Source organism: Triticum dicoccoides, chromosome 3B, assembly GCF_002162155.2.
Source record: "Triticum dicoccoides isolate Atlit2015 ecotype Zavitan chromosome 3B, WEW_v2.0, whole genome shotgun sequence".
Classification (NCBI taxonomy): Eukaryota; Viridiplantae; Streptophyta; class Magnoliopsida; order Poales; family Poaceae; genus Triticum; species Triticum dicoccoides.
This window is the reverse complement of record NC_041385.1, coordinates 680,155,256-680,165,029: the sequence shown is the minus strand read 5'-3', so window position 1 is coordinate 680,165,029 and position 9,774 is coordinate 680,155,256.

Here is a 9,774-nt window from a genome sequence, read left to right as displayed (position 1 = left end):
CAAGCATGAAGCCTTCGTGAGCTTTGGGTTCAAATTTTGACTTGTGATGGGGATCCTTGATCCAGCACTTAGCACCAAAGACTCTGAAGTAGCTGACATTTGGCTTCTTGCCAGTGAGGAGCTCATAGGATGTTTTGCCCAGAAGCTTATGGATGTAGACACGGTTGATGATGTGACAAGCTGTATCACTGGCTTCAGGCCAGAACTTTCTTGGTGTCTTGTACTCATCGAGCATTGTGCGAGCCATCTCAATAAGAGTTCTGTTTTTGCGCTCAACAATGCCATTTTGCTGTGTGTATGGAGCAGAGAATTCATGAGTGATTCCCATTGTATCTAGATAAAGATCAAGGCCGGTGTTCTTGAATTCAGTGCCGTTATCACTTCTGATATGCTTGATCTTGACGCCATAGTTGTTCATTGCTCGATTGGCGAATCGTCTGAAGTCATCTTGTACTTCAGTCTTGTAGAGAATTATGTGCACCCATGTGTATCTTGAGTAGTCATCAACAATGACGAAGCCATAGAGACACGCCGCTGTTGTGAGGGTGGAGTAGTGGGTAGGTCCAAATAAGTCCATGTGCAGCAGCTCGAAGGGTTGAGATGTTGTCATGATTGTCTTCGAAGGATGCTTGGCCCTTGTCATCTTTCCAGCTTCGCAGGCACCACACAGATGATCTTTCTTGAACTTGACACCTTCGATGCCTATGACATGCTTCTTTTTGACGAGAGTGTGCAAGTTCCTCATGCCTGCATGCCCCATCCTTCGATGCTAGAGCCAGCATTCTGAAGCTTTTGCAAGAAGATATACGGCAAGTTTTGGACCTGCTGAGAAATCTACCATGTATAGATCACCTTTCCTATACCCTTCAAAGACTAGAGATTTGTCAGATTCCATTAGTACAAGGCAACGATATTTTCCAAATATCACAATCATGTTTAAGTCACAAAGCATTGAGACAGACATTAAGTTGAATCCAAGGGATTCAACAAGCATCACTTTATCCCTGTGTTGATCCTTTGAGATTGCAACTCTACCTAGACCCAATACTTTGCCTTTACCAGTGTCAGCAAATGTGATTTGACTCTTGTCAGATGGACGTAAGGTTGAGTCCATGAGAAGACTTTGATCACCAGTCATATGATTAGTGCATCCGCTGTCAATAATCCATTCTGAAGCTTTTGGTGACATGCCCTACAGTGCAGTTAGGAGGATAGGCTTCACAATGTATGTTGTGAAGCATAAGCATTTGATGCACACTTGGATTATCACAGCATAGATGAAAGTTAGCACACATTATGACAGGTAAGAGATTCATATGTGTAATACATAGTAAGTCATTTTATCATGTGTTCCTTTATGTTTTAGGTCCCCAGCAATTATATCGGACGCCATTGATTGCTGCCTGGAGACCACATTCTGCAAAAGAGAGTTAATTCTTCTTTACCACCCACATTTTCAGGGGTGGCTTAGAAGCAATGAGTCTAAGTGCAGCATCTGAGAATTTCGGCTTTGAAGCCCTAGCAAATAGCCTTGCAGGAGATGAATGATACTCATGTGAATAAGCATAAAAGTGCTTAGTTCTATGAATATAGTGATTTGAAGACACACGCTCATATTCATGAGTCTGAGTATGATTTCCCTACAAAACATTGGCGTTAGGGTGACTCAAGTGAGTCCTGTGTTCGTAAGTAGCCGTTGGACCATATGATGCCTTTGGTCTGGGGTTTGTCTTCTTCCCTGGTGGTGTCATGATGACATTCACTGGAAGATTCTCAAGGCAGCTTTTGGGAACCCAGATCTTCTTCATAGGAGGTCCATTCCTGCAGTTAGTACCAATATACCTGGCAAACACTTCACCATTCTGATTTTTGAACAGTTTATAGTTTGCATCAAAGGATTCATCAATGATAATAGGATTAGCACAGGTAAATCCAGATAAGGTAGATGGATCCACTGAAGGTTCCTTTGCAGCAACCCATGTGGTTTTGGGATACTGCTCAGGCTTCCAGTAGGAACCATCAGCATTCATTTTCCTCTCGAACCCAACACCCTCTTTCCTAGGGTTTCGGTTCAGAATCTGCTTTTTGAGGACATCACAAAGTGTCTGATGCCCTTTCAGACTTTTATACATCCTTGTTTCAAGCGATGTCTTCAACATAGCATTTTCATCAGAAATAGTAGTGGTATCCTCAGAAGAGGGGTTAGTTACCACATCAGTAGTTGAAGACAGAGCAACATTAGCAGCAGTGGAACATTCAGCAATAGAGTTAGCGTTATCACGCTCAATGCATTTTAAGCATGGTGGTTCAAATTCATCCTGAGCGGGACTGATCTGTTGAGCGAGTAATGAATCGTGCTTCTTCAGAAGAACTTCATAATCCACTCTTATCTTTTCAAGATCTTGCTCTCTTTGAAGACACTCAGAAGAAAGTTTCTCATGATCAGATAAGAGAGCATTATGTTGATCTTGAAGGGCGTCAAACTTGGAGTGAAGTCTCTGAAGACTATCAGCCAAAGCTTTTGACTGATCCATTTCTTCGCCCAACATATCATCGCTCTTACTAAGCATGTTTTGAATCTTTTCCAAAGCTCTTTGTTGTTTAGTGGCAAGGGAAGCAAGTTTGACATAGCTAGGGCCAAATTCATCACCTGATTCATCATCACTAGTTTCAGAAAGATAGCATTCAGTTACCTTAGCACCCCCTGCCATGAGGCATGGTGAAGATGAAGACGGTTCAGGTGGAAAGGTCATCTCTTTAAGAGACTCTTTGTAGTCATCAAGCCAAGGATCATGACAATTAAGATGACTATTATAGACCTCAGCAAGTCGGTCCCAGATTAGCTTCGCGTGATTGAGGTGCATGACGTTCCTGAACTGATTTCGGGACAGGCAGGAGCAGATGACATCCTTCGCAGTGAGGTTCAGTAGAGTGTACTTACGAATGTCATCAGCCTCCGCCATCTTGCATAGATCGGTGAGACCAATCTCGGTTATGGTCCACAGTTCGCTGTCCATAGCCATGAGTCGCTTCTTCATCATGGCTTTCCACCGGGGATACTCATGACCGTCAAAGGTGGGGCAAGATACACTCCTCAATCCTGCAGTCGACATAGCTAAACTCCAGGTGGTTAAACCGAATCACACAGAACAAGGGAGTACCTTGCTCTGATACTAATTGAAAGTGCTAGTTATCGACTAGAGGGGGGGTGAATAGGCGATTTTTATGAAAGTCTTCAAAACTTGGAAGTTTCGAAGACAAACAATAGAAACAACCTAATTGATATGCAGCGGAAGATAAACTACAACAAGCAAGCCATAATCAAGTATGCAATAGCATTAACGTTCAAAGATTAATAGCAGCTAGGTAGTAGGATCAGGATGGAAGATAGTATGAAGCCAATCAACAATAGTAGTCAAGCAATGAAGTCAATCAGATAAGACGATAAGCAATGACTTCACGAATACAAACTCAAAGTAAAGGAGGGAAGAGATAGAACCAGTTGCTTGTTGAAGACACATGATTTGTTGGACCAGTTCCAGTTGCTGTGACAACTGTACGTCTGGTTAGGGAGGCTGAGATTCAACTCAGAAGACCATGTCTTCACCTTATTCCCCTTGAGCTAAGGACACTTAGTCCCCGCCCAATCACTCTGGTAAGTCTTCAAGGTAGACTTCCAAACCTTCACAGACTTCGTTCACCCGGCAATCCACAATGACTCTTGGATGCTCAGAACGCGATGCCTAACCGGCTGGAGGATACACAGTCCTCAAGTGTAATAAGTCTTCAGGTCACACAGACAGAAAGACTTCAGTGATGCCTAACACTCTTTGGCTCTGGGTGTTTGGGCTTTGTCCTCGCAAGGATTTCTCTCTCTCAAATGCTTCGAGGTGGGTTGCTCTCAAACGACAAAAGCCGTATACTAACTTGAGCAGCCACCAATTTATGGTGTAGGGGGTGGGCTATTTATAGCCACTAGGCAACCCGACCTGATTTGTCCAAAATGACCCTGGGTCACTAAGGAACTGACACGTGTTCCAACGGTCAGATTTCAAACACACACGGCAACTTTACTTGGGCTACAAGCAAAGCTGACTCATCCAACTCTGGATAAGATTTACTCTCATTGTCTTCGCTCGAAGACATAGGATTTGGGTTGAGCATCACTTCAGTCACTCTGACTTAGTTCACTTGGACCCCACTTAACAGTACGGTGGTTCCTATGACTCAACAAAGAAGAAAAGGAAACAACGAAACCACACAGTCTTCGTGCTCCATAGTCTTCACACAATGTCTTCTCATGTCATAGTCTTCAATATGAATATCTTCTCATACCACCATTGTCGTCAATGTCTTCATACATTTTTAGGGTTCATCTCCGGTAGGAAAACCGAATCAATGAGGGACACTACCTGCGTTATCCTGCAATTCTCACAAACGCATTAGTCCCTCAACCAACTTTGTCGTCAATACTCCAAAACCAACTAGGGGTGGCACTAGATGCACTTACAGCTTGCAAGGTGAATTCTTTGATGGGAGAGAACCGAACCGTGAAGCGAATGCGGAAGAATTGAAGATGCTGCAATACAACGCTCAAGCTTGTGATATCATCTTCAACGGATTGTGCCCCGAAGAATTCAACAAAATCAGCCATCTTGAGAATGCAAAGGAAATTTGGGATACTTTGATTGATATGCACGAAGGTACCGAATCCGTCAAGGAATCCAAGTTGGATGTGCTCCAAAGTCAGCTTGACAAGTTCAAAATGAAGGATGCTGAAGGTGTCGCTGAAATGTACTCTAGGCTTGCACTTATCACAAATGAGATTGCCGGCTTAGGGAGTGAAGAGATGACTAACAGATTCATCATCAAGAAGATCCTAAGAGCATTGGATAGAAAGTATGATACCGTGTGCACATTGATCCAAATGATGCCAAACTACAAAAATTTCAAGCCAACGGAAGTCATTGGAAGAATTGTTGCTCATGAGATGTCACTCAAGGATAAGGAGGAACTTCACAACAAGTCAGGTGGTGCTTACAAAGCCTCAAGTGAAGCCCCCACATCATCAAGTGAGAAACAAACCTTCAATGAAGAACTGAGCTTAATGGTGAAGAACTTCAACAAATTCTACAAGAGTAGAAGCAAAGAAAGAAGCTCCAAGTCAAGGTCTTATCATGACAAAATATCTTCTAGTCGAGAGCGCAATTGCTACAATTGTGGGAGGCCTGTACACTACTCTAATGAGTGTACGACACCCTACAAAAGAAGAGAAGATTCTCCAAAAAGAAGAAGCAAAAGAGAAGAATCACCACCAAGAGAGAGGAGGAGTAGAGATGATCGTTATGAACGAAGACCCTCATGGAGAAGCAAGGATTCGGAAAGGAAGGACAAGTCATCAAGGAGCTACACAAAACGAAGACATCAAGCTCATGTTGGTGAATGGGTATCCGGCTCCGACTCCGACAATCACTCTGAGAGAAGCTATCACTCCGACTCTGAACATAATCAAGATGAAGGTGTTGCCGGTCTAGCACTGGTGTCAACGAACTCCTACGACATATTTGATTCACCAAATGAAGGAACTGGAAGATGCTTCATGGCCAAAGGTCCAAAGGTAACACATCCTGAGTATGTTGATTTCAATAGTGATGAAGATGACTTGCTTGTGGATGATGATTTACTTGTTGACAACTCTAGTGATGAATACTATGATGAAACGTCAATTAATCATGCTAATCAAACGAATGACAATGATAAGGAGAAAATTGAGCTTCTAACTAAAGAACTAAACACTCTAAAGTTGGCTCATGAAACTATCTTCGAAGATCATCGAGAACTTTTTAGGGCTCATGAGAAGTTACACTTTGAAAAGCTCAATCTTGAGCAAGAGCATGAGTTCTTATAGGCAATCAATGATGATCTCCGTAAGAAAAGTTCTTCTTACATTGCCAAGCATTTACTCTTATCTACTTACATGCCTCAAGTCAAGTCTGGTAACAAGTACAAGAAAGATACTTCCTCTAGTAGTAACAATAATAATGTTAAATCCAATATTGTTGCTTCTAGTAGTTCTCTTGATTCCACTAATGATTCTCTTAGCCAAGTTACACTTGAGCAAGAAAATAGCTTATTGAAGGGAATTATAGAGAAAGGTGTTTACAAGAGCCTTGCCGGGAGTAAGAAATTCAAGGAAATTGTACGCAGGCAAGGAAGACACCGGAAGAATCAAGGTATTGGTTTTGAAAGAAAGTTCAATGCCAATGGAGTTGAGTGGGAAGAAGATCAATACCCCAAGACAAAGTTTGTTCCTCAACAAGAGAAGTATGATCCTACTTCCTTCAAGGGAACACAAGCTCAAGATGATCTTCCTCCACAAGACCACAAGAACAAAGGCAAGGATAAGCTTCAAGAAGAGATTGATGCATTTGAAGAAGCACCTAAGGTCTCGGTCAAGTGGATTCCCAAGACTACGTCAAGTTCTACTTCATCAAGTACAACTACAACTCCAAGGATTCCCATCAAGATGATGTGGATCCCAAAGAAGAAGAACTAGAGAGTTCTTGAGGGTGACTTCGCCAACATTCTTCACTCATATCTTTATGGCAAGGACAAGTGCAATCAACTTCCACATCTTGCACTAGTTCAAGGAGTCACAAACCCTCATGTTGGTAAGGCAAGGGACAAGGTAACCTAATGGTTTCATGGACATCATTTTGTGTGTGCATCACTCTATGTCTATGAATATTCTTGTTTGTTCCTTGTGGGACTAACCCATGTAGGTAAGTTGAAAGTGCAACTCACTCCAGAGGATTGCTCCAAATGATCTACTTCAACATTGAGCATCCACATCTTCAACACCTACATGAAGTCATCATCGACAAAACCCAAGGTTAGTTCATCCCTCTAAAGGGGGGATCTCACATCTAGGGGGAGCTTAACTCAAAAATTGAGTCAAAGCAACTCTAATAGTGTGAACACATCAATGCATTATGTAAAAGTGGTAACCCCACTTGAGCTTAAACGATGAGTATGACCTATGATCAAATGTTCTCATTTGACTCCTAAGTCAATATACTCATATATAGATGACCTAGTCATCGCCAATTGTTTGATAGATGCTAGAATTGGTTGTGCATGCTTTGCCACATATTTCATTTGCCATTTTATTGTGTGAGCATGTTGGTGCATATTTTACTCATTCAAGGACATCCACTTGTTGTTTTGATTGTTTGGTTCATTCTTCTTTTGGCCAAGTGGATGGACAAGAATGCCTAAGAGCCCTCTCTAGCTATCTATGCTTTTCTAGTCTCAAACTCTATTCATGCTACATCACAAAATTTGATCAAGTCAGATTCGAACCACTCTGTGCGAGGAGCACTCGGAGTCCCCGATTCATCATAGACTTAAACTTCCACAACCTCTTTGTGATTCTCGGTCTGACCGATTCCTCCATTTCGGTCCTACCGAGATTATTAAGTTGATCTGAGTTTTCAATCTCAGTGCACCGATTTGAACTTTTCGGTCACACCGAGTTGCTGTAACTGAACACAGTTATGCATCTCGGTGCCACCGAGTTGTTCCACTCGGTCACACCGACAGGGTTGGGCTATATATAGACACGGGCAAAATTTTGGAAATTTCTCCGAACCTCTTCGCCCGCGCAATAGCTCGCTCTGCCATCAAAGGTCTCCGGATCATCTCCTCGTCCCCAGCCACCTCTTGTCGCTGGTCTCCGCCGCCGTCAACGGAATTCAACCCCACTGTTGCCGTCGTAGCGAGTTCATCGCCGCACTAGGGTATGGACTCGATCTTTGTGCTATCCACATCTGATTCCTAGCACATTGTACTCTTATTGATTCTTGCCACGATTGAAACAATCCTATCCAGCCAAAGTAGCCTGTAGGGTAGATAAGATTCAAATTTTTAGGGTTAGGTTTCCGCCGAAACCATCTCAGACCCACCGAGTTGAAAAACTCGGTCTCACCGATTTGGCATATGCCATTGCACTAGTGACTCTCGGTTTGACCGAGAATTACTAATCAGTGCGACCGATATTAGGATTCTATGAAACCCTAGCAGTCTCGGTGCCACCGAACTGTGACTCGGTCCAACCGAGTTCATCAGTTTAGGTTCCAAAAACTGCTTCGATATCAGTGAGTTTGAAAATCGTTTGATCCGAAATGCTTTTTGTGGAAAACTAAAACTGAATTTTTGAATCATTCTTTTGAAAAATCTGTACATTTTGTGATGCTCATCCACTCTATCTCATCTATAACTCTTCATAGGGTCAGCAGTCAGCTTTTGCAGCATGTCAGACTAGAGTGACAGTCAGAACAGGTCAGCAGAGCAGATTCACTTGAGTGAGGGCACTAGTCCCTCCAGCACTTCAGATGAAGGAAGCAGAAGCACTCCTAGCAACCTGCCTAAGGCTGCTACCAGGCAAAGGAGAAAGAGAACCTCAGACTCAGAAGATGAGGACTACAAAGCTGAGGAAGATGAGGCTACTTCCAAGAAAGTGGTGCTCAAGAAGGAATATGGCTCAGCAAAGGATATAAAGCCAGGCATGAAGATTAAAAGGCCTGCAGGAAGACAACCAATGTCCAAGTCCAGAGCATCAACTCAACTGCCTGAAAGTCCTGATCCCAAAGAGCCAGCTGCTGAAGGCAAGAAGAGGAAGGAAAGGGTCAAGAAGACCATGGCCAGAGTTGTTGGGCAACCTTCCATGATGGAAGAGGAAGAGCTTACTGCACCAGCACCAAAGGCACCAAAGCTTATGGGTGATGCTATTAAATCTGGGGCTGCAACATCTAAGCCCAAGGAAGCACCCAAAGATGCCCCCAAGGCCAAGTCTGCACCAAAGAGGAATACCAGGAGTATTCCAGCTGCTGAGAAGAACAAGGCCCCAGTGCCTGAGGTTGCTGAGGAGGAAGAAGAAGAAGGACATGTTCTAAGGAAGCTCAAGCCTAAGATACCAGATCACAATGATGCCCATCCTGTGGCTGAGGACATGAACATCAGAAAAGACTCAGGATTGATCCTATGGAGGATGGCAGATCCATATGCCACAAGGAGAAGAACTGCTGTTGATTACAGGTCCCATACAAAGGAACAACAGGACTTCTATGAGACAATCTTATTGGACAAGAAGCCCATAGTTTGTGATATGAGGTGGGTCGACTAGACCTACATCAAGGAGAATGAAGAGCACTATCCTGGAGTGCAAGACAGCTTTGTTGCTTGTGGAGTTGCAGATTTTGTTGGGCAAAAGCTCACAAACTGGAATGATGAACTTATCATGCAATTCTACTCCACAGCACATTTTTACCCAGATGGAAGAATTGTTTGGATGTCTGAAGGTACAAGGTACCAATCCACTGTTGAAGAATGGGCAAAACTGATAAATGCCCCAAAGGAAAATGATGATGATCTGGATGTATATGCCAAGAAGAAAATGGGACACAATACCATGGCACACATGTGCAAGGAGATCCCAGACAAAGCCCTAGAGACTTTCTCTTTTGGATCAGTCCATTTTCTGTTGTCAGGGCTGCCTACTATCAATTGGATTCTAAGGCACACACTGTTGCCCAAGTCTGGTGACCACAACATGATCAGAGGGCATGCCATCAATATGTTGCATTTATTTGATGTGCCACAGAAATTCAAAGTCATGAGCCTTATAGTTGAAACCATTAAGAGGACTGCAGCAGATCATAAGAGGAGCTGTGGTTATGCACCTTAGATTCAGGAATTGATCAACTCAAAGATGGG